We start from the raw sequence: 25,922 nt of genomic DNA, 5'->3' as shown, positions 1-25,922 counted from the left end.
GTGAGATCACACTTGAGAGTGCCAGCAAGGGGTCCTGGGGATCTCTACACCACACAGCCAGAGGTGCTGGGCACTGACCCCACACATAATCTGTCTCCCAGCTCAGCTTTTACTCACCAGGGGGACCGCACCACCCGTCTCAGCACCCACACCTGTATGCTGAAATCTGGCATAGTTTGTGCTGGAATGTTAATGTTGAATTATATGACATTCAGTACCACTAGAGAGCCAAGGAGGGCACTCACTGTCACAGGGGCCTGAAGTGTGTTGTATCGTCAGCAGTGGTTGTCACTGGGCTAGTGGCACTCCCCAGCGCTCCAGTCCAATTTAACAAATCGTGCTATAGCTATGCCACCTCCATGTCCAAGGCTCCGGCAGGCATCCCCACCTTGAGCCCAATTCCGTCACGATGGGGCCAATGGACGTGTCCATATCAGGTTGTAATGGGCAAAACAGAAAGGCCACAGCACCTACCTTGCCAGCATCCACAGCCCGGTGTTAATCGGGTGCAATGCAGCATCTCCACTTGCAGTGCCCATGTACCAGCCTGGTGTACATGTGGCAGCATTTTACCCTGCTGGACCAGGTACCTGTTGTCTCACCACTGGGGCAGTCCAGCTGCTGCTTTATTTAGGAGAGGGCCCCAGAAGTGCGATAGGGAAAAAGCATAGTGCACTTGACGTTGGAGTGCTCAGCGCACGTTCAGCTTGTGGGCCTATCTCATGCTGCCACCATCTTAGGCACACCACTCAGAAATGACACAGGCAGTTTGTAGGTCCGGATGAGGATCTTCTCTCCAAATCATATAGGTGGTGGGTAGTTGGAGTAGCTGGTTGTTTCCCTCAACACTATGCCATTGCTAATGGGCACGTATCAGTGGATTGAATGCTCCAGACCTGGGAGCTCATGGACTTCGCATCCTCCATCTTGGGAACTCGGCCACGCCCTCTAACGAAACAGTACTTTGATGAGATTTCACCCACAATGTATAGTACAGTAAGCACACACTCTTTTGAGTTAAGAATTGCAGACTTACATTGTGGATGTCCTCTCACATTATAAGGTCTGTATCAGATCAGCACAAACCTGTAAAAGGTCCCTTCTGTTACAGGTTACTTGTGCACAGATAACAGACTGGCCTGGAAGGAAGTCCCAATCGATCAGCCTGTGCACGTATGTACACTTGTGTGTGCACATGTTCATATGCAGCCACTTAGAGTCTCTCACCCTAGATGTGAAATACTAGTAATTTTTCAAAAGATGGCTTACTCTCAATCTACTTAACTGAGGTCATAGTGAGTGAGACCCAGTTCAAAAACCTGGGTAGTCCAAAAAACAAAAATCCATGGGGTTAAATAGCCATAACCCATTGTCCTACAAACACCACTTACAGCGCAATCGGAAGCATCCTGTTTGGCATTAAAGGAATATTCTACAATAGACTGTTCAAAAATAGGAACATCAGAAAAACAGTCACAAGAGCACCAAAAAGCGTGATTATCCTCCGTTCAACACACATATGCTGCTCGCTTTTGTAGTAATTAGTAATGGGGATTATTTATGCAGAAAACTGATGAAGGAACAACCATTCAAAATTGGCAAAGCTCAAATATTTTCAATGGCCTTAACTAACACTGGTCTGGGCTACTGAACAAATGCTGCCACTTCTCTTCATCCAAGTTAATGTCTTCAGTTGTAATTATTTATCCCAAAACCTCTGCTGAAGTATTATGGAAAATACATGTACTCACCTTAACAAAAAGCTGAGTTTCTCAATCATTGTGGAACAAATCAAACATGTGGTGGGTGAGTTTTAAAGGAGTCTGAATAAGTAATAGTGTCATCAAGATAGACAATAGAGAACTCCTCAAACATCCTCTCAATAATTCACTAGCAAAATATTGAAACTCTGCAACAGTGTTGCAGAGTTCTGAAAAGTGTGATCTGGTATTCGTAAACACTCAAATCAACTGAAGAATATTGTTTTTCCCTCTTCACCCTCTGAGACTCTGAGCAGATATTAAGCTCCTTTAACCCGTTCACTGCTAGGCCTTTCCCCTCTCAGGGCTTAGGCCCTCATAACTTTTTGTCCACATAAGCTATGCATGCCAAATTTGCGACCTTTTTTTTCCAACATCCTAGGGATTCTAGAGGTACCTAGACTTTGTGCGTTCTCCTGAAGGAGACCAAGAAATTAGCCAAAATACAGGAAAAAATTAATTTTGTTTTAAAAAAAATGGAAAAAGGGCTGCAGAAGAAGGCTTGTGTTTTTTTTTCATTGAAAATAGCATCAACAAAGGGTTTGCAGTGCTAAAATCGCCATCTTTCCAGCTTTCAGGAACAGGCAGACTTGAATCAGAAAACCACATTTATCAACACAATTTTGGCATTTTACTGGGACATACCCCATTTTTAATATTTGTTTGTGCTTTCAGCCTCCTTCCAGTTAGTGACAGAAATGGCTATGAAACCAATGCTGGATCCCAGATAACTAAACATTTCTGAGAAGTAGACAGAACTCTGAAGTCAGCAAGGGGTAATTTGTGTAGATCCTGAAAGGGTTTCCTACAGACAAAAGCAGCTGAAATACAAAAAAGAAATTGAAATTTTGTTTAAGAAACAGCCATTTTTCTCCAGATTTTACTCTCTAACTTTTTCCTGCAATGCCACATTTTTTAAAGCAATATTTCTTTACGTCTGCTTGACTTTTCAAGTTGCAGGGATATATAGGCCATGTAGGTTCATCAAGAACCCTAGGTACCCAGAGCCAATACATGAGCTGCAACTTGCAACGGTTTTTCATTCTATACCGGGTATACAGCAATTCCTTTGCTGAAATATAAAGAATGAATAATAGGTATCAAGAAAACCTTTGTATTTCTAAAATGGGGACAAGATAAGGTGGTGGGAAGCAGTGGCTATTTGCACACCTCTGAATTCCGGGGAGCCCATACTAGCATGTGAATTACATGGCATTTCTCAAATAGACGTCTTTTTTACACACTGTCTTACATTTGGAAGGAAAACATTTACAGAAAGATAAGGGGCAATAACACTTGTTTTGCAATTCTGTGATCCTCTACATCTCCTGATAAAAATGGTACCCCACTTGCGTGCTTAGGCCTAATGCTTGCGACAGGAAACGCAACATGGACACATCACATTTTTACATTGAAATCCAATGTGTTTTTTGCAAAGTGCCTAGCTGTAGGTTTTGGCCTCTAGCTTAACCGGGACCTAGGGAAACTTACCAAACCTGCACAATTTTGAAAACTAGTCACCTAGGAGAATCCAAGATGGGGTGACTTGTGGGTCTCTCACCAGGTTCTGATACCCAGAATCCTTTGCAAATCTCACAATTTGGCCCAAAAAACACTTTTCCCTCACATTTCGGTGACGGAAGTTCTGGAATCTGAGAGGAGCCACAAATTTCCTGCCACCCATTGTTCCCCCAAGTCTCCCGATAAAAATGGTACCTCACTTTTGTGGGTAGGTCTAGCACCCGCGACAGAAAATGCCCCAAAACACAATGTGGGCACATCACATTTTCCATAAGAAAACAGAGCCGGTTTTTGCAAAGTGCCAAGCTGTGGATTTTGGCCTCTAGCTCAGCTGGCACCGAGGGAAACCTAGCAAACCTACACATTTTTGAAAACTGGACACCTAGGGAAATCCAAGATAGGGTGACTTGTGGGGCTCTCACCAGGTTCTGTTACCCAGAATCCTTTGCAAACCTCAAAATGTGGCCAAAAAAATACTTTTTCCTCACATTTTGGTGACAGAAAGTTCTGGAATCTGAGAGGAGCACAAATTTCCTTCCACCCAGCGTTCCCCCAAGTTTCCAGATAAAAATGGTACCTCACTTGTGTGGGTAGGCCCAGCACCCGTAACAGGAAATGCCCCAAAACGTGGACACATCACATTTTCCCAAATGAAACAGAGCTGTTTTTTGCAAAGTGCCTAGCTGTGGATTTTGACCTCTAACTCATCCGGCACCTAGAGAAACTGAGCAAACCTGTGCATTTTTTAAAACTAGACACTTAGGGGAATCTAAGATGGGGTGACTTGTGGGGCTCTCACCAGGTTCTGTTAACCAGAATCCTTTGCAAACCTCAACATTTGGCCAAAAAAAACCTTTTTCCTCATATTTCAGTGACAGAAAGTTCTGGAATCTGAGAGGAGACACAAATTTCCTTCCACCTAGCATTCTCCCAAGTCTCTTGATAAAAACTGTACCTCACTTGTGTGGGTAGGCCTAGTGCTTGCGACAGGAAATACCCCAAAACACTATCTGGAAACATCAAAATTATCAAATACAATACTACCTGTTTTTGCGGGGGCCTGTGTTTTTAGTCCTGGGCTTAGCAGCCATCTTGGGAAACCTATCAAGCCCAGACATTTCTGAAAACTGGACATCCGAGGGAGTCCAGGGAGTTATGACGTGCATGGCTCCCCCAATGTTTTCTTACCCAGAATCCTCAGCAAACCTCAAATTTAGCTAAAAAATCATATTTTTCCCACATTTCTGTGTAGGATCACCGCACCAGGACAAATTTCCTACCACCCAATGTCCCCCTCATCCTCCCGGTAAAAATGATACTTCTGTAGGTGGGCCAAGTGCCTGTGACAGGGAAGAGCCAAAAACATGTCAAAATTGAGGGGGAAGCAAAGCGGGTCCAAAGGCCAGTTTGAAATATAACATTTTAAGGCTGTCAAGTGCAGCAGAATTCTTATGGGTATAGATGAGACAATGTTGGGTGGTAGGAATTTTGTGGATTCCTGGAGATTCCGCAAGGTACCATCACAAAAATGGGGGAAAAATGTGTGATTTCCAGCAAAGTTGGAGGTTTGCATGGCATTGTGGGTAGAAAAATGGTGTGGGGTGCATTTGAAGCACACCACCCTGGAATCAACCAGATGTTTAGTTTTCAGATGTGTCTAGGTCTTGTGGATTTTTCTACATGGCAGCGTCCCAAAGTAAAAAAAGTGCAGCCCTCACCATTCCAAATGGGACAATTTTGAGAGTTACCAAGCTCTCATGACGCAAACGTAAAACCAAAACCCAAAATAATCAAATGTCCTCTTTCTTGCCATGTGATAAGATGTTTTAGTGTTCGGGGGAAGAGCTGAAAGGCTGTTACCCCCTTTAGTTGACGTGGGGGCATGACCAGCCCATACTGGTTGGTAGCTACCACCCCACTATTTTTTTTTTTATTCCCTGGCATCTAGTAGACTTTCTGCACCCCCGGCGTGTGGATTGGGGATAACTTCCCAATCTGCACCATGGTGAGAAGAACAACTGTGGCCCCATTTATTTGAGGTGGGGGTATGGCCATCCCCCACCTTCTTTTTTTGAAAAAAAAAAATCTTCCCTGGTCTCTGGTGGGCTTTTTGCCCCCCTTGGGGGCGGATGGGCCTTCCAAAAATAGTCTGATCTGCCCCCAAGGGGGGGCAGATATGGCCAACAGTAATGTGCCCCAATGGGGATTGACCCTTGCCCAAGGGGCTGACCCCCCCAGATAAAACACACACATACGCAAACACCAATCCCTGATGTCTAGTGGTTTCTGCCCCACTTGGAGGCAGATTGGCCTAACAAAAATAGGCTGATCTACCCACAAGGGGGGCACAAATGGCCTAAATAAAATTTGCCCCCCAGGGTACCCACCCTTGCCTAAGGGGTCGCTCCCCATACATAAAAACATAAAGTAAATAAACAAATATATATATCCATGGTGTCTGAAGGTTTCTTCCCCCCTGGGGGCAGATATTTTGCCCCCCCCGGGAAGCAGCCCTTGCCCAAGGGGCTGCTCCCCTTATTGAAATAGAAAAAAAAATCCCTGGTGTCTAGTAGGCATTTCTGCTGCCCGATTGCGAAAATGCTGTGAGAGACATGAAATGAAAGGAAAGATCTTTCCTTTCCTTTGATGCCTCTCCTGCCCCACCTCCCGGTCGGAAGAGCAATGCAAAAGCATTTCTCTTCCAGGATCATGCTTGAAGCATGCTTCCAGCGTGATTGGAGGTGACCTCTGATGAGGTCAGTGCTCGATTTGCGCGCTGACATCATCAGACATCACTGGGGGAGTGGGGAGGTTGGGGTGGAAGGGGAAGCGATTCCCCTTCCATCACTGACTGGGGGTTGTGGGAGGGAGGCCCAAAGGGGGAGCGATAGCGATCCCCATGGGCAGGGTACAGGACGAGCTAGTCTTGTCCCGGGCACATGGGAACCCTGTGCTAGGGTTATACCAGCTCTCCCCAGGCACCCTGGGGGTTAAGATCCAACTTTGTGAATATTGTCCTGCTTCAGATCAAATGAAGGACTGTGAGGGCCCATTGAACTCTTTTATCAGATTTAAGTCTTCATCCTACAACCATATCTACAATGTTGGTGTGAAGCATTTTCTCTTATAAAACACTACACTTTTCACAACAAAGGTAGAGATCTTGCAAAACCAATATGCAGTTGTAAGTAGTAAAATACCAGCTTCTGCAAGCACATTAGGACAACTCTCTTTCGATGTGCATATAGTCAACAACTAACCTGACAGAAATCATAATTCAGTTGTACTGCTCTTGGAGCCTATCAATATTAGAATTATGTAAAGTCAAAGAGTGAATTTCTTAGATACTTTGAACTGAAGGGCATCTACAAAATCAGAGCAACTTTTTTGATAATGGTTTCCAAAAAACTGAATTGAAAAATCTTCCTGTGTGATTAGGCTGTACTAGACCCAAGGACAGAAAAGAAATATCTACTGCTCGGTCCTTCTCATAGATCATTTTGCTACTTACACAATTAGCAAACAACGAGCAAACTTAAGGGTCATGTATTTCCCTAAAGCTGCTCCATATGAAAACCCTAAAATGACCTCTTTCTGACATTATGGCACAATGGTTCTCATTGGAACTGTCATAGGAGCCACAGCTAGCTGCAGGGTATTCCACTACCCATTTGGTAATTGTAGGAGTCTGGCATGGTGTGTATTGGGTACCTCTGGTACTTACACCAGGTCCAGTTATCCCTTATTAGTGTGGTGTAGGCAGTATCTAGAAGCTAGGCTGTTTAGAGGTAGCTGTGGATGAGCAGCCAAGGCTTATCTAGGAGATATGCAAAGCTCATGCAATACCACTGTAGTCACACAGTACTCATACACATGAAAGAAAATACTTGCATACCAAAAATACGATAGAGACTGTACCCCCTTGGGAGGTAAGTAATACATAAATTATATACACTAGTATGCAGAAATAGGCAATAAAAACAGTTTGAAAACAGTGCAATTAGTGAAAATTACAATAGTTAGAAATGGGCCTGGGGGAGCACAAACCATATAGTAAGAAATTGAAATGCAAAAGTCGGTCCCCCACCTAGGCAAGTGTAGTGTGTAGAGGGGAGAAGGAGTATTAGAAAAGCCCAAAGGTAAGTACCACAACCCGCCCCAGTGACCAGGAAAGCAGGAGTAAATCACAGTAATTTTCCCAAAACGCAAACAGAAACAAGAAGAAGAATTATGCAATACCTAGAAGAGACCGCAAGACACCAACAGTGGATTCTTGGACAAGAAGACCTGTGGAAGGAGAGGACCAAGTCCAAGAAGCACAGCAGAGTGCCGGAAGAGCAAAAACCCCTGCTAACCCGGATGAAGGTGCAAACGATGCACCACCGGTGAAGAAGAAAAGTCAGCACCCCGAAGACAAAGTCAGGTTCCTGGAGGGTGCAAGTGATGTCCCATGCCAGATATGGAGGATTGCAGTTGGCTTTGCGTTGTCGGAGTCTGCCAACAAACCTTCGTACATGCGAAACTTGTGGTTAGCAGAAAATGGAGTTGCCTGGGACTAGGGAGGACCAGGTGGACTTTACCCGATAGGGGGAGGAAGAGGGGACCCTCAGCAACTCAGAGAGCCCACAGAAGACCAGGTAGCGCACACAGGAGTCCCACAGCACAGGGACAAGGGAGTTGCAGAAGAGGCCCACACAGCACTACGACAAAGGCTCTCAGACCGCTGGAGAACCACACAGGAAGCTGTGCATCACAGGATAGAGTGCTGGGGTCTGGAGCTACAAGATGCATGAAAGACTTGGAGGAAGGATGCCAACAAGCCTTAGAAGCTGCAAAAGACGTAGTGCACGGTGGTACTGTCTTGCATGGGGAGGCAAGGTCTTACCTCCACCAAAGTGGGACAGCTGGAAGAGTGGACTGTCAGGACCACTTCAGTCCACCACCAGTGATGCTGGATCCACACAGCTCAGCTGGTCGTCATCACAGTTGGTGCCTGCAGAAGCAGGGGAATGACTCCTTCACCCCAAGGGAGATTCCTTCTTCCTTTTGATGCAGGCTGAAGACAGGCTGTCTTCAGAGGATGCACAACTGGGAAACTGTTGCAGTTGCTGTTAGGAGCCAGAGATACAATGTTGCAGGAGCTGTCTTGCTTCTTTGTTGCAGTTTGTAGGTTCCTAAAGGGTCCTAGTGCAGTTTCTTCAGTAGGAAGTCGAAGTGGAAGATGCAGAGGATTACTGCTGGAGTCTTGCAATCCGAATCTGAGGAACCACCCAAAGAAGAGTCCCTAAATAGCCCTGAAAGGGGGATTGGTCACTTAACCAGGTACGCACCTATCAGGGGAGGGCTCTGAAGTCACCTGCTGGCACCGGCCACTCAAATGCTCCCAGAGTTTCCTGCCAATCTTGAATCCAAGATGGCAAAATCCAGGGACCCTCGGGAGGAGCTCTGAGCACCACCCATGGGGTGGTGATGGACAGGGGAGTGGTCACTCTGCTTTCCTTTGTTCAGTTTTCTGCCAGAGCAGGGACTAGGGGTCCCTGAACCAGTGTAGACTGGTTTATGCAAGAAGGGCACGAAATGTGCCCTTCAAAGCATTTCCAGTAGCTTGGGGAGACTACCTCACCCAAGCATGCAAAACCTATTTCCAAAGGGAGAGGGTGTAACACCCCTCTCCCAAAGGAAATTCTTTGTTTGGCCTTCCTGTGCTTCAACTTTTCAAGCAACAGGAGGGCAGAAACCTGTCTGTGAGATGGCAGCAGCTCAAGCTGCCTGTAAAACGTCAGAAGGCTGAAATGGCAATACTGGGGACCTCAAAGGAGCCCCCAGAGTACATGGATTCATACAACCAATGCTTGCAAAAGCCTTGGGGGTATGATTCCAACATGTTTGATACCAAACGTGCCCATGTTCGGAGTTACCATTATGTAGCTGGACATAGGTACTGACCTATATCCTGTACATGCGTAAAATGGTGTTCCCCGCTTACGAAGTCTGGGAAAATGGGCCTGGAGTTCATGGGAGCATCTCTGCTAGTGCAGGGGTGCCCTCACATGCAGGTACTTTGCACGCTGCCCTCAGGACTAGAGGGCCGGCTGTAGGGGTGACTCATAAGTGACATGGTGCAGTAAACAGGCAGTGAAAGGGTGCTTGCACCTTTTAATGCAGGCTTCAATTGTAATCCTGCAAAAGCCATTGCATGGGCTCTCTATGGGTGGCAACATATATGCTGCTGCCCATAGGGATCCCCTGGAACCCCAACACCCAATGGTATGGTACCGATACCTAGGTACCACATACTAGGGACTTATAAGGGGGCACCAGTATGCCAATTGTGGGTGAAATACTAACTTTTGGGAGAGAGGGCATGAAAACTGGGGTCCCAGTTAGCAGGATCCCAGTGAACACATTCAAACACACTGACATCAGGCAGAAAATGGGGGTAACCATGCCAAGAAAGTGGTTACTTTCCTACAGTAATGCAGATCCTTTTGTTTTTGAGTAATATATTTTTGCCAGCATCTGCTCCCATCGGATAACATTACCAACATTTGATTCCCTAAATGAACTAGATTACTTCTATAGTCTTTCACACCTGCCTGACCTTCACAATCGAAGCATAGATTTTGTGCACCTCCTTTTTCTCTATCTTCTTAGATATTTTCTTTTACTGCTTTATACATTGTGATAAAGTAGTGTGAGGAAGTTTATCTTTTTGTGTGGTGGTACCCCCATTTTGTGCTGACTAGTATTGCTATATTTATGTGTGCATAGTGGCGGACTGCTTCCCAGTCCCTAGCAGATGTGCTCTGGACCCTAAAGTTAAATGTCACTGCGGACTACAGTACATATTATTCCATAAGCTTTTAAACCTGCTGGCGAGCCTATCAAAGTTAGCTCTTTTGACAGGTAGGAACCCAACTTTTAAATAATTCCCACCTTGTTACCAACAAGGTATGGAGGCTAGTATTCAAAAGTAAGACATGTACAGTGTTAAGGTTGCCATGTTTTTACAGTGATTATCCCCCAAGAGCTGAACAGTTTTGCAGCAGATTCTATGAGAAAAACTAAGATCCAATTAAATACTGTTTTCAACAACTGTCCCATTTTACAATTGTGTTTAATGTTTATTAAAACTCCCATTCAATGATCATGCTGGACTCATAATTAAATAAAAAGTAACTTTTAGTAAGATATCCTATTCCTGCTAAAGCTCAGGGTTGCTAATTATCATTAGCCTACTAGCAGCCACCCACCTATCAGTGTTTTCTCCTTAAGGAAATGTAAAAACCTCTTCCAAAGCACAGACAAATGCTGGGGCATTTTGGAAGGAACACCCTACTTGTGAAGTAAGTGACTCATCTTCACACAGGAATGGCAGTTGGGGAGAGTTCAGGAATGTTATTAATTTGATAGGGACTAGGTTGAAATCTGACTATTCATAGTTATCTGTAAAATGAGACTCAAAGTTAGTCCCTTTAACCCTAGTAGCATCTAGAACCAGTCGTATTCAATTCTACTAAGGGGGAGAGCTGGTCCACAGCACGTTTGGTGTGGTTGAGTTAGAGGCAAAGAATAGTGCTCTGTGGAACTCTTTTCAATAACACAAATGGGAAGTGCTGGAAAAGTGGGATTGTTTACATTTTACCTATTAGTCAGGGAGTGTCCATGTGGTCATCCCCTCTAATCAGTTAGCGATTTCTACAAAAGTGACCCCTCACCCTTAGCTTCTCAGAGCACATTTGAACTTGTAAAAGAACAGAAGGTAAGTGAACCTGCCACCTTTGAATATGCAGAAATCTGCTTTGAGTTGTATCCAGGGCTAAGAAGTGGAACTCTTAGTAGAAGAGGTAATTGACTGACCTCCTGTGTGGTTACAGGAATCAAAAGCTGCAATGAGGCCTTTTCCTGGAATGACCAACTGCCCTGGAATGGGTCCAGCTGGTGACCTCTGCAGATGTGAGTCCAACCCCCCTAAGAGCTGTCCCAGAGGTCCTGGAATTTAGAAATTACCAATAGGAGCTAACACAGAATGATAAAAATTGGGTCTTAGAACTTGTTTTTACTTCTAAGACCTTTGGAGCTTTAGCTGGCACTCCAAGTAATAGTTTCTGACTTTAGCGCAACTGCCCGGGATACGGCCTTCAGCCTTGTCACGCTGGATAATTTTGAGCTAAAAAAGGGAGGAATTGTATGTATTTACTTCTTGTAATTAATATATAATGTGCATTTCTTTGATTAACATTTAATAAGTTATTACAATCAAGTATTTTAAAGAGTAGTAAAATGCTTTATTTTAATTAAATGTATTTTATACTAGGTGTTAGTTTAGAGTTAAACAGTTAATATACACTTTAAAATGCACCACTTTCCTCAGTACTAATTATGTTGTACTCAAGAGAGTAAGTAGATACTTGACAAAACAAAATATTTTATCCAAAGTAGTTGACTTAGAAGTTAAATAGTAAATCTTAACTTCCCACAGTCAAATACTTGTCTAATGTTTGTTGGGTTAGAGTGAGAAAAGTAAATCGGACCTCTGACTGAATACACACTTTCCTAGTGGTATTTAGGATGGAATGAGAATAAATCTCAACTCCCACCAAAAAAAAGAAAATACACACATTCCCCAAAAGTAGCTTGGTTGGAGTGAGAATAGTAAAACAACACTCCTCAAAATTAAACACTTTTCCCAAAGGAAGTGTGGTCTGAAAGAGAATAGTGGATCTGCATTCCCAAAATGAATACTTTTGGTAGTAAGATTGGACTTAGAACTGAAAATCTGGACAAAGTTAAAACAGTAGCTGGGTTTCATTATGCTTTTTAATTAATATATTATTATTACATTTTGTATAATTTAAAAAAGAGGGTTTCGATTTTTTATAATAAGGACTAAACATTAAATTATTAACAAATTAAAAAAAATTGTTCATGTATTTCATGGCTCGGTTAATTAACACCTCCCACCAGGCAGAAGCAAACACTACCTCCACTTCCAGCAGGCAGGAATTTGAAAGCTACTCCCTCTTGCTTGGAGTGGATTTTTAATCTTTTCCTCTGCCCACTGTCATGTGGGCATAAAAAAGAGATGAAATGATTGCTCCTGCATGCAATTTGCTGCATTTCTAGCAGCTCCCTGAATGCTGAAGCAATGCCGGATCCCGCAGGAGGAGGGGTAGGGGGGCACTTGGGATCATGGGGGGCTTCTGGCTTCCCCGTGGTCCTGTCACTTTTTGTCTCTCTCTCTCATCCTGTAATGGGATGAAAGAAAGAAAGATAGAGAAAGAGAAGTCAACAGTATAGTAATGGTGATGATCTCATACTGAAGGTTGAGGGTTCAAGCCTAGATGAGTCAATGGTCATTTCCTCACTTTAATTACTTTTCAAGTTCACAAAATGTTAAGGTGCATACCAAAAGGTGATCCCACTCTATTTACATGACAAATTCAGTTTTCTTTTGAATTTGTCTGCTAATATCTCATTCTAGGTCTATCACTCATCAAAGCCTAAAAACCTCTTACTCTCTCTCTCTCTCTCTCTCTCTCTCTCAATTTGCTCTGCCAATACCTTTCTTTCTCTCTCTCTCTCTCTCTCCCTCTCTCTCTAGCAATATATCACTTCGGATGGAAGAGAAAGAGAGATAGTTATTCCAAATGTCTGTCCATGCAATGATTTCACAGTGTCACACTAGCAAGATGTTTTGTTCAAATGCTATAGTTATGTTTTGATGCACAGAAGAACTGAGTCACTTCTGGCCTACTGGTAAAACTCTTGTACTGTCACACAGTAGGTTAAAGGTTGAAAGGCTTGTATCCTATTGCATTGTATCTGTTTATTGACAAGTGTTTTGAATGTGAAACATTCCTAGTAATGGAACATTTACAATTTGTTCTCACCAAACTCGTTGAGTCGAATGTAATAGATATATCTGGACACTGCACAGAAAGGACTCACCGGTGGCCTAGTTATAAAGGCTCTCACTCTCACAGTGAAAGTTGAGGGTGGCCTGGTGCACGCACCAACCTGACAAGGCAGGTAACACTTCGGCTATAGCCACTATCATAGTGCTTGTGTGCCTTTGGTTGGTCTGAGCCCTGAGACTTTCTTCCTATCATGAAATACTTGTGCGTAAATATATGCACGGTGACTACTCGGCCATGTGCATATTCACATAGGAACAACCCCACCTGGTCATAAACATGGATGCCCGGGTCAGAAAGGCCAACCTCCACCCATACCTGGCCCAGCCCATGTACTCAAACCCACATACACAGAAGCAGAGGTGCCAATTTCTAACATGTATTTTTGGCGTGGGCACTTTCATTCTGCATTGGCAGAGGAAAAGTGCTTTGAGCTCCTAGGCACTTGAAGATGTATAGTGCCTAGGTGCAGTCAGGTACCCTCAGGGCCACTGTGCTCACACACCACATGTGGGTATGCTGGTATGGGCTGCTTGTGCCGCTGGCCACAGCTGAGGCCTGATTGAGTAAGCCTGCAGACATCTGCCTTCAGGATAGGAATCACTTGAAGGGACTAAGCCTAAGTGAGCTCTACTCTGTCCACCTGAGGGTCACTATAGAGGGGTCAGTGGGCAGGGGTGGAACTGGGTGACTACATCCCGAAGGAAGGTCCCGAGTAGGAGTAGACCCCAAAAGAGGGAGAACACTACTGAATTGGGGCTGGCTGGATCACCCAGAAGGGGGAGCCAGTTCCCTGAATCATGGCAGGGGGCCACAAGCATTGCCTCTGAATAGGCATAGGGAAAATGCAAGCGCAGGTGCTCCCCGAGTGTAGGGACTGTGTTGACCAGCACGTGCGGGACCAGCCAAAGTTGATCCCGGAGTGTGCCTTAAGCCTCTCAAGCTTATGTTGTTTCCTGTTATGACAGAGGAAGATGAGGCAGAAGGGAAAGAGGAGACTAACAAAAGTGACAAGAGTGTGTCAGGGAGTAAGAGGAAGAAAAAGGCCTACATGGAAGAAGAAGATTCAGATGTTGAGGATCTTATTACTCAGGTGGTGAGGGACAGACCACCACCATATGCAGTGTATGAGGGGGATCCGAGTACTAGTTCTGCTCCAACTGCCCCAGCACAAGTGTCAGGGACAGTAGGACCAGCGCAAGCAGATAATGGGCAGGTGCATGGGGTGGTGCAGAGTACTCTTAATGTGTTAACTGCTTCAGTAGTCCAAGCGCAGATGCACCCACCACCGGTACAGAGAATTTATCCAGAGATACCAATTCATGAGACAACTTAGTGGTTCCTACGGAGCAAGTGGTTCTGATACCATTGTTAGTCCAGACTGAGCCGACTCCGATGTTGATGTCTCAGGCACAGCCACAGGGTTTGCCAAAGTTTACAGCAATGACAAGAACAAAGTCAGATGTGACTCGAGTAATGAATCAGAGCATGGGAGTAGCCCTTCCACAAAATGCGGGTGTCAGAGCAGCACCAGATGCAATATTGCTGCCAATTAATGTTGGTCCAGTGGTACCATTATTTGCACAAAAGAAGCCAGTCACAGGAGAACAGGCGAAATGTCACAGAGCCTCGTGAAGAGGGGGGTGAGAGAACATGTGCAGGTAGTTTCGTCCATGGGTCAGACCTTTGATGGATCTATGTCATTAATGGATCTTAGTCCACTTGTTGCACTTCCAGATGTAGTAAATGGCCTGAGTGTAAATCAGAGTTTGAAGCTCTGACACCACAAACTCCAGGAACAGTGGTACAACAGGTGCCAGTGCCAAATGCGAATAACATTACATTGCAGGGATTGACAGCACAGCAGTTAAATGAGTGGTTAGACAGAATGCATCCAAGGCTGAAGAGCAGATTGATTGCGTGAGGCTGGCTACAGAAATAACTGAACTAGTCGAGCGATCAATGGGAGTGAATAGGTTAGAATCCTATACTGAAGAACAGCTGTGATACTTATTTCCGAGAATCACGAGAGAATTGGGAAAGATACATCAGAGGTTGTCAGACTTGGCAGAAAAACATGATATAGAAATTGGGAAAACAAAGCATCTAAAAAGGAGCTATAGGTTAGATTTTGAAGCCAAGGATTTTGAATACATGAGATCAGCTGGGATGAAAGCGCATCTCAAGGAACTATTGCAGAGTACTCAGATTTGGGGAGCATTAGAGAAGTGGGAAGGCAGATGGACGAAGAAGAAGGATAAATGGAAACGAGATTCACAAGAAGGGTCTGAAGGTGTTCAGAAAGAAAAGGATCCAGTGAAAACTTTGCCAATGAGGGAAAATCCAGGAGGGCAGTTTGTTCATGTTCCTTGGCACATGAGTGATATTCTGTCTTTCACAAATGATTATCCGAAGTTGAGAGAGAAACCGGTTGAATGGTATCAACAAACAGACAGATTTGTGAAACTTTCAAAATGTCTGTGGGAAGACTTGAATATTCTGTCGAAAATAGTGGTTCCAGCTGATTTGTGGGTAGAAGGCAAGAGGGCAGTAGATTGGCCAACAAGTGAACCAGAAAGAGATAGAGTTACAGGTGCACCATCACCTGAAGTAATGAAACATTATTATAAAGTGATTGAGTTCCTGAAGATGAGAATTTTGCCTAAAAATATTGACAGGCAAAGAATTGACAGGATGGTGCAGGAGGTAAAGGAGTTGATACATGCATAATATGAGACATTGATGAAGGCGTTCAAGGAATACAGTGGCAAAGAAGCAATTGAGTCGAAAGACATGTTGCACTTTGTGTTCAGGTTTGTAGGAGGATTAAGAGTTGAAGTAGGTCAGGTGATTAAGAGTCATTTGATTTGTTGGCAAGTGAAGCCAATTGATGAGCAAAATATTGTGGTGATGAGACTGAGTTGAAGCAGAAAAAGCTGAAGGAGAAAGCGATGGTGATGCAGATTAAGGCAGCTCAAACAGGAGTACAGGGAAAGTTTGTACAGCAGATACCACAGCAGCAGGGAACTGTTATGTTTTAGCCTCAGGTGAGAGGTAGAGGTCGTGGAGTCAACATGAATCACTGACCAGATTTGAGTAATGTAGTGGTTCAGAATGATGTGCAAGGGATGAAGAAGATGTTACCGTGTCACATTTGGGGAGCCGTGGGACATTGGAAGCGGGAGTGTCCGACGATGGTGCAGGAAGGTGTTGTTTGGCAAAGTGGAGACGTCAATACATTTCAAAATGTGAAAAACCCAAGAATGAGAGGTCTTAATCCTAATTTTCAGAATAACATGAATCAGGTGCAGAATTTCCATCCCATGCAGCATGTACAAATGCCTTGTGCACAAATAACACAGTTGCAACCAATGCAGCATCAGGTTCCTATGGTACCTCGACAACAAATGCAGATACCTCAATCTCCAATGGAACAGCAACAGATGATGCTTAACTAGCAGGAAACAGGTCAGAGACAAGACAGAAGTAGTTACACAGTGCACCAATTTGCATTACATAGTGAGAATTAAATAAATGGTGAATGAATGAGTGATAGTTCAGATGAGGAGCCATGTATGCTTGCAGCCTCATTAGAAGTAGATCAGAGAGGGCCTACTTCCCTTTTGTGAGAGGGAAGGTGAAGAAGAAAAAGGCCTACATAGAAGAAGAAGATTTAGATGTTGAGGATCTTATTACTCAGGTGCTAAGGGACTGACCTCCACCATATGCAGTGTATGAGGGGGGTCTGAGTACTAGTAATGCTCCAACTGCCCCAGCATAAGTGTTGTGGACAGTGGGACCAGCACAAGCAGATAATGGGCAGGTGCAAGGGGTGGTGCAGAGTACTCCTAATGCATTAACTACTTCAGTAGTCCAAGCGCAGATGCACCCATCCCCTGTACAGAGAATTTATCCAGAGATACCAATTCTTGAGACAACTTTGAAATTAGTGGTTCCTATGGAGCAAGTGGTTCCGAGACCATTGTTAGTCCAGAATGAGCCAACTCCGATATTGATGCCTCAGGCACAGCCACAGGGTTTGCCGAAGTTTACACCAATGACAGGGACACAGTCAGATGTGACTCCAGTAATGAATCAGAGCATGGGTGAGTGATAGTTCAGATGAGGAGCCATGTATGCTTGCAGTCTCATTAGAAGTAGATCATAGAGGACCTTTTGTGAGAGGGAAGGTGAAGAAGATAGGCCATATGGTCTGATTTTTAGTGGACACGGGAGCTACACACTCTACAGTGAGGAGTGCAGAAGTTCCAAACTTACCTCTTTCTGGAAGAACAGTTGAGGTTTTGGGGGTAGCAAATAAGCATTTGACAAATCCGATCACAGATCCACTACAAGTTGAGATTGGCAATTTTCAGGGACTGCACAAGTTTGTAGTCTGTGATTCGAGTCCAGTATCCCTACTGGGAAGAGACTTATTGTGCAAGACCAAATGCTTGATTACTTGTTCAACTACTTGAATAGAGATCCAGATGAATAGTGATGATGAGGAAGAACAAACTTCAGAAATTAAGAGTGAAACTACTATTGAGGAATACCCGTTGATTTCATTTTTCCTGATGTTCACTGTAAAATAGCTGCATGCGGACTTGTAGGGAACAGTTCTAGAAAAAGTATGGGACCTGACAGGTAAAGAAGTGGGCTTGATCAAGGGAGTGGAGCCAATTAAGGTCACTTTGAAGCCGAATGTAGTGTTTCCGCAGCTTCCACAGCACAACATGGAAAAAGATGTTTTAGTGAAAGTAGCACAGATAATTGGAGATTTCTAGAAACAAGTGGTTTTGAAAGAAATGCTGAGTAACCCCTGTAATTCACGGATAATGGGTTTGAAGAAACCTTGTGGAAAAGTGGAAAAGTACAAATTGTACAGGACTTGCGAAAAGTGAACAACATGGTGGTCGAGTGTTGTCCCGTGGTGCCAAACCCAGCAGTAATAATGTTTCAGATTTGATTTTGTTGCTGATCCATACCTAGGATAGGTAGATATGACCATGTGACTGAATTACCTTTTTTGCCTTTCCTTTCTAGGTACCAACTGCGCTGTCTAATAGTTTTCTCCTAGCTAGATGTTTTCCAAATTCATGTTCTAAATTGTTTTTGCATGAAGTCCCACATGCTAATGCTAATCTGGGTTAGATGAGGTTCTGATTCTAAGACGCTGACAAACACAGAGACAAATGATTGACGGACTGATTTGCTGAACTCTGCTACTTATGTTGACTTATTCACATTTTGATGCAAATGTTGACTTATGTTAATGCTTTAGAATGTATTCTGATGCAAGATTTGATTAGGTTATGTTTTTGGCACTTTATAATAAATTAATATTGATTTGATTTGAATAAAGTTTGAACTAATGATTAGTATTGTAACTAATAGGGAATAAAAACTACTAAACCTAACATTAATTGTGGTTATTTATGGTCAAGGGTCATGGTGTGATGTTTATTAACTGCTGATTAATGACTAGCCTAATGGTTGTTGATTGTTGTATATTGATTATTGAGAAACATTTTTCACACAGTAGCTGAGATACGCTATGCGAATTAAAAGGTTCATCGACCTATGCACGTCCCCTTGTAAGTTTACTTATTAAGGACCAGGCGCGCTAACAACATCAAGTCAAGTATAAATGAGAATGTTCAGCAGTAGCTTTCTGAAATGGATTTTCAGGGATCCCCTATGGATCCACAGACCCTCCGCAAATTTATAAGGGGCCACAGTGAGCGATGTGGAGGAATCATGCATTTGGCCCAAAACAATTTTGAAATTGGGCTTATTTAGAGGAGTCTTAAAAAGGGTTAACAATACTGACCATTCAGAAGTAGCATAACTTAAGTCAACTATGAAAGGAAGGTTGTGATTTGTTGTCTGCCTGACTAACTTTGTAAGAAAAGTTGAAAAGGTTGCCAGTAATGGTTTCTCCGTTAGAGAGTGAGTACCATTCTTATGCTTAAAAATCCGCATTTTCAGTGAAAAGAAATTCTTACTTATACTGACAAAAAATTATTACAGACAAAGACATTTCACAGGTATGTGAGTTAGGCTGCACTTTAAAGAAAAAAATGTGTTTGCAAAAATGTGAATATTAGGTGAATGAAAGTGTCAGCATGTACAGAAGAGTAAACGGAAAGATGAAAGGGAGAGCAGATGATGATAGTAAAGAATAGTTCAGTGACCAGCGAAGGAAGATGAACAATTTGTAAAGAGTATTAAAGCTTGTATAATTAAGTTGCTAAAAATGTACATATTATGGAAGTAAATGTAGATTAAAAATATCAGTAAATAAGTGAGTAGTATATAGTTTGTACAGAGTGAGAAACTCAAGTAGGTATTTATACAGCAGGTTTCAGTTTTGAAGAAGTGAGTTTGATGAGCATTTAACTACAGCCAGAGAATAAGTAACACATTGCATTAAATTAGTCATTATCACCAGCATACGCCAAAACTCTCTAATACAGCAAGTAAGCTATTCATAGAGTGATTTACATGCTTATTAAAAGACCCATAGAGTTACTAAGAAAAGGTAATACTACACTGTCATAATTACATACAACTCCACTGACATGGCCTCAGTGACATTTATGCAATCGCTTAAATATGTACTTTGGTACTGACACACCTAGTCACTTATCCATACAGTAACTCATAAATGAATCTATAAATTCAAAGTGACAATGTACAGTGCCTGTTAAACACTTCACAACTGGTGCACTTATACACCCAGTTATACTGTCAGAACACTGCTTATGAACCCAAACGTGCTATAGCTAGACAAGGCCCTCATTACAACCACGGCGGATGGTGCAATAATGGCAGTAAGACCGCAAACAGGCCGGCGGTCATTACAGCCCCATTATGACATTGGTCATATGTACCAATGTACCGCACCGTCTACCACGGCAGTAATGACCGTCAGGCTGGAGACAACGGTCTCCAGCCCAGCAGCCGTCACTAGTCCGCCGGTGGTATCAGGACCCCACATACCGCCATGGATTTCGTGGGGTTTTGAACCGCTAAGAAATCCATGGCAGTAGGCACTATCAGTGCCAGGAAATTTGTTCCTTGGCACTGATTGTGGTCTCCAACTCCCCCCTCACCTGAGTCCACCCCCAACACCCACAACCCCCTACCAACCCCCAAAGGTAATAGGGCAGGTAGGTACCTACACTTAGCAATAGGCCACCAACCTCCACTAAGGTCCAGTTAGGTCTCAGTAAATTAACCCCAGCTCCACCCTTGGTAGCTTGGCAACGAGCATCAAGGCTTAACTTAGGAGACAGAGTGTAAAGCATTCAAGAATCACAAAACAGTAATTAAATAAAACACAGGAAACAGTATAAAAATCCAAAACCAATTTATAATAATAGATTATGTTTGTATCTTTAAAATGACACCAAAACGAATAAAATCGGATAAGGGGAACCGGAGATATGAATTTTTAAAGATTTTTTTTTTTTTTAGCGGCTGGAAACAAAAAGTGCCAATCGGGTCATCTGGTTGCACCTCGACCGGGGCAAAGTCACAGTTTAAGGCCGACCGCAATGGAGCCGTGCTTGACTACAGGCTGCGGGAGGCCTCGGTTAAAAGTTTACCTTCACACTTAGGGGGTCATTCTGACCCTGGCGGTCATCGCCCGCCAGAGTCGACGACCACGGAAGCACCGCCAACAGGCTGGCGGTGCTTCCTTTGCTATTCCGACCGCGGCTGTAAAGCCGCGGTCGCCCAGCCGGGTCCGGCGGTTTCCCGCCGGATTTCCCCCGGCTGGGAGAATCCTCCATGGCGGGGATTCCGACCCCCTTCCCGCCAGCCTGTTTCTGGCGGTTTTCACCGCCAGGAAGAGGCTGGCGGGAACGGGTGTCGTGGGGCCCCTGGGGGCCCCTGCATTGCCCATGCCACTGGCATGGGCAGTGCAGGGGCCCCCTAACAGGGCCCCAGCAGGATTTTCACTGTCTGCTTTGCAGACAGTGAAAATCGCGACGGGTGCAACTGCACCCGTCGCACCCCTGCAACACCGCCGGCTCCATTCGGAGCCGGCTTCAATGTTGCAGGGCCTTTCCCGCTGGGCCGGCGGGCGCTCTTTTGGCCCGCCAAACTCGGAATGACCCCCTTAGTCTCTTTTTCGAGGTGAAAATCCTTTGACCGGGATAAACCTGGATCTTGATCCGACGTCACTGGAGCCCTCCTCGGATACGCTGGCTGGAAGGTCCCGGTCAACATTTTACCTTCGGACTTAGGGGGTCATTCCGGGCGGAGACCGCCAAAAGACCGTACCGCGGTCAAATGACCGCGGCGGTCATTTTGACTTTCCAGCTGGGCAGGCGGAAAAAGGCCGCCCGCCCTCCCAGCGGGAAAGCCCCAGCAACGATGAAGCCGGCTCCGAATGGAGCTGGCGGAGTTGCTGTTGTGCGACGGGTGCAGTGGCACCCGTCACGATTTTCAGTGTCTGCTTTGCAGACACTGAAAATCTTAATGGGGCCCTGTTAGGGGGCCCCACGACACCCGTTCCCGCCAGCCTCTTCATGGCGGTGTAAACCGCCGGTTTCCCTTTTCTGACCGCGGCTTTACCGCCACGGTCAGAATTGCCACTGAAGCACCGCCAGCCTGTTGGCAGTGCTTCCTCCGTCCCCGGTCGGAATGACCCCCTTAGTCTCTTTTTCTGATATTTTCTTTACCGGGACGAACCAGCAAATCAGGCCGGGTCGCGGTTGAGGCAAGCCGGCTAGAGTTGCCGCGGCGAGTCGGTCCCTCTATGGAGCTTTTTTACAAAAGTTCTCCAAACTTCTTCAAACTTCTGGGGCTTCTCCCAGATGTCCTTTTAAGGTTCTTTTGAGGTCCACAGCTCACCCCAAGGGTCCAGAAGTTCTGAGATGGTCCTTGGGGGTGCGGACTACAACTCCCAGAATGCACATGGCACAAACTCCTTTCTGGCCACTGGGCAGTGGCCAGCTGGTTGATTTCTTCAGGAGTTGGTGCAGGGGACTCGGGATAGCAATTTTTCACCTGTAGCAAACAGGGAGTCCCTCCTTGAACCATTTGAAGCCAAGCAAAGTCCTTCTTGTGGTGAAGCCCATGTGTACAGCTGGTGCAGTCCTTCTGAGTGCAGGTTCCAGGTGCAGGCCAGGGGTCCAGCAGGGCAGTCCTTCTTCTCCTTTGGTTCTTCCTTGTTGGAATCTGATGGGGATCTGAGGTGTGGGTGCAGGTCTGCCAGTTTTATCCTTGCTCCTGGGTGAAAAGCAGGGGGGTCCGGGTTCTCCAATCAGGTGCAGGGTCCTTCCCCCTGTGATGACCACATCCTGGGAAGTGTGGCAAAAATCAATCTCAGGAGGCAACATTCTCCAAAAATCCATCATGGCTGAATCTGATTTTTGGAGGTTACATCTGGCTGAGCCCACTCACTGGTGTGGCTAAAAATCATAAACAAACCCCTCTCCTGCCCTCTCCTAATCTAATTAAGGGGGCATCTAGTTGTCTGGGGTTGCAGGATGTGGGGGTGTTGCTGGTTGCTCCAAATGTCCTTCTCTGCCTTTGAAGACCAGTTTGGCAGCCCTCCCCCTTCCTGCCTCACCATCTGATGAGGGGAGATTCCCTCCCACAGGAACATTCCTTTGTCTGAAGCCAGGCCACTTCACACCTCATCAAGGCAGCCTGGCTAGGCTGCTTTAGGCTGGCCAATCAGAGCACAGCAGCAAAAACAATGCAGGACTGAAATTGGTAACTTTTCAGGTAAAGTTTAAAACTCTTTGCCTGAACAAGTTATAAAAAATCCAACAACTGGAAGTTGTGGGATTTAATACAACAATTAATCTGATACCAAACTCTTGGTATGCATCATTTAAGGAGACTTTAAAAATTAAAATAAAGTCTCCCCATTCTAGCCGATGAAGGCCATTTACTACAATGAGGGAAAAACGAATTTGGCTGTTTTTACCTCACCAGGGCTTATAAAACTATTTTTATAAAGTCCCTGCTTTTAGTTACATGGCACCCAGCACCAGGGGCACATAGGGCACACCTTAGGGGGTACTTATATGTAAAAATAAGGTAGTTTAAGACTTTGGAACTACTTTTAATTCCAAAGTCGAATTTGCATATAACTTTAATTTAAAAGCAGCCAGCAAGGCAGGCCTGCCTTTAAAATGACACTGGGCACCTCAGCAGTGCACCTCTGGGTGCACTACCTATGCTGTGGTCCTTAAACCTACATGCCCTACCATATACTAGGGACTTATAGGTAGGTTAATTTAGCCAATTATAATTAGCCTAATTTGCATATCCATTGTACACAGAGCACTGGCCCTGGGACTGGTAAGCAGGACTGTACGAAGAAACAACGACTGCAAAAAAAACTACTGCCTTAACAACGAGGTCGGAACACCGACCTCGTTGCTACTACTAATGATTTTACCACAAATGCCTTAACAACGATATTTCGTTGTAAAGGCATTCCTGATAAAATCATTAGCAATAGGCACCATTCACCCTACATCCCTCACCCCACCCCCCCAACCCCACCCCAAAACCAAAAAACCCCTGACCCCCAACCACTCCCCAAAACCAAAAACGCCCCACCCCCCCAATCCCACCCCAAAACCTAAAACCCCCCACCCACTCCCCAAAACCAAAAACGCCCCACCCCCCCAACCCCATCCTAAAACCTAAAACCCCCTGACCCCACACCCACTCCCCAAAACCAAAAACGTCCCACCCCCCCAACCCCACCCCAAAACCTAAAACCCCCTGACCCCCCACCCACTCCCCAAAACCAAAAACGCCCCACCCCCCCAACCCCACCCCAAAACCTAAAACCCCCCTCCCCAAAACCTAAACCCACACTTACCTTCGCCAAGTCCCTTCTTTGTACCTTAACCAGGCATGTTCGTTGTTCAGAACATACGTAGTTAAGGCACAAAAAAACGAAGTCGTGGTTAAAAAAAGCGTTGTTGCGCTTTCGTTAACCATGACCTTCGGAAAAAAAAAGTCGGAAAAAAGGATGTTTCCCGGTAAGCAGTACCCAGGGCACAGCCAAGAGTCAGTAACCACTAGTACCTGTCCAAAAAGTGTAGGGGTGACCAGGGCAAAAAGGAGGCCTTTCCTACACTGCCTCCCCCCCCAGATGAAAGGTGATGGGTACTAACCTACACCCTGGTAGTCCTCATCAGCTAAGTGGAAAAACCTGGAAAGGCCATCTGCATTGGCATGGGCAGTCCCAGGTCTGTGCTCCACTGTGAAGTCCATCCCCTGTAGGGAAATGGACCACCTCAACAGTTTTGGGTTCTCCCCCCTCATCTGCATCAACCATCTGAGAGGTCTGTGGTCAGTTTGAACAGGGAAGTGAGTGCCAAACAAGTATGGCCTCAACTTCTTCAGGGACCAGACCACAGCAAAGGCCTCCCTCTCAATGACACTCCATCTTTTCTCTCTGGGGAGTAGTCGCCTGCTGATGAAGGCAACTGGTTGATCTTGGCCCTCTTCATTAACTTGTGCTAACACTGCCCCAATCCCTTCCTCTGAAGCATCTGTTTGCACTATAAACTCCTTGCTATAGTCAGGGGCCAGTAACACTGGTGCTGAACACATAGCCTGTTTTAGTGTGTCAAAAGCTTTCTGACACTCTGGGGTCCAAATGACCTTCTTGGGCTGTTTCTTGGAGGTAAGCTCAGTCAGAGGGGCCACTATGGTCCTATAATTCTGAACAAACCTCCTGTAGTACCCAGTCAGGCCAAGAAAGGCCCTGACCTGAGTCTGGGTTTTAGGAGCCTCCCAATCCAGGATAGTCTGGATCTTGGGCTGGAGAGGTTGTACATGGCCTCCACCAACAAGGTGGCCCAGGTACACAAATGAGCTTTGCCCTATCTGGCACTTGCTTGCCTTGATAGTCAGGCCTGCTTGAAGGAGGGCCTGAAGCACTTCCTTCAGGTGGACCAGGTGGTCCTTTCAGGTGGAACTAAATACAGCTATATCATCCAGATAAGCTGCACTGAAAGATTCCAACCCGTACAGGACTCTATTCACCAACCGTTGGAAGGTGGCAGGAGCATTTTTCAGGCCAAAGGGCATCACCTTGAACTGAAAGTGGCCCTCTGGTGTGGAAAATGCTGACCTCTCCTTAGCTCCTGGACTTAAGGCAATCTGCCAGTATCCTGAGGTCAGATCAAAGGTGCTCAGGAATTTGGCAGCCCCCAACCTATCAATGAGCTCATCAGCTCTAGGTATGGGGTGAGCATCAGTCCGAGTGACTGCGTTTAGACCTCTGTAGTCCACACAAAATTTCAATTCCTTCTTCCCATCTTGGGGATTAGGTTTGGGCACCAGTACCACTGGACTGGACCAAGGACTATCAGAGGGCTCAATTACCTTGAGCTCCAACATCTTAGCCACTTCAGCTTTGATGTTGGCCTTGACCTGGTCAGACAGCCTGTACAGCTTGTTCTTGACAGGCAAGCTGTCACCAGTGTCAACGTCATGGACACACCAATTGGTGAGTCCAGGGGTCAGGGAGAACAGACTAGCAAACTGTTCCAAAACTTGTTTGCAGTCTTTTTGTTGCTGGTCTGTCAACTTGGGAGAGAGTACCACTCCCTCCACTGACCCATCTTGTGCATTTGAGGACAGGAGGTCTGGCATAGGTTCACTCTCCTCCTCCTTCCCTTTATCAGTGACCATCAGCATGGTCATGTCTGCCCTGTCCTGGTGGGGTTTCAGC

The sequence above is a fragment of the Pleurodeles waltl genome, chromosome 3_1, assembly GCF_031143425.1.
Source record: "Pleurodeles waltl isolate 20211129_DDA chromosome 3_1, aPleWal1.hap1.20221129, whole genome shotgun sequence".
NCBI lineage: Eukaryota > Metazoa > Chordata > Amphibia > Caudata > Salamandridae > Pleurodeles > Pleurodeles waltl.
Note: the sequence above shows the minus strand (reverse complement) of the source record.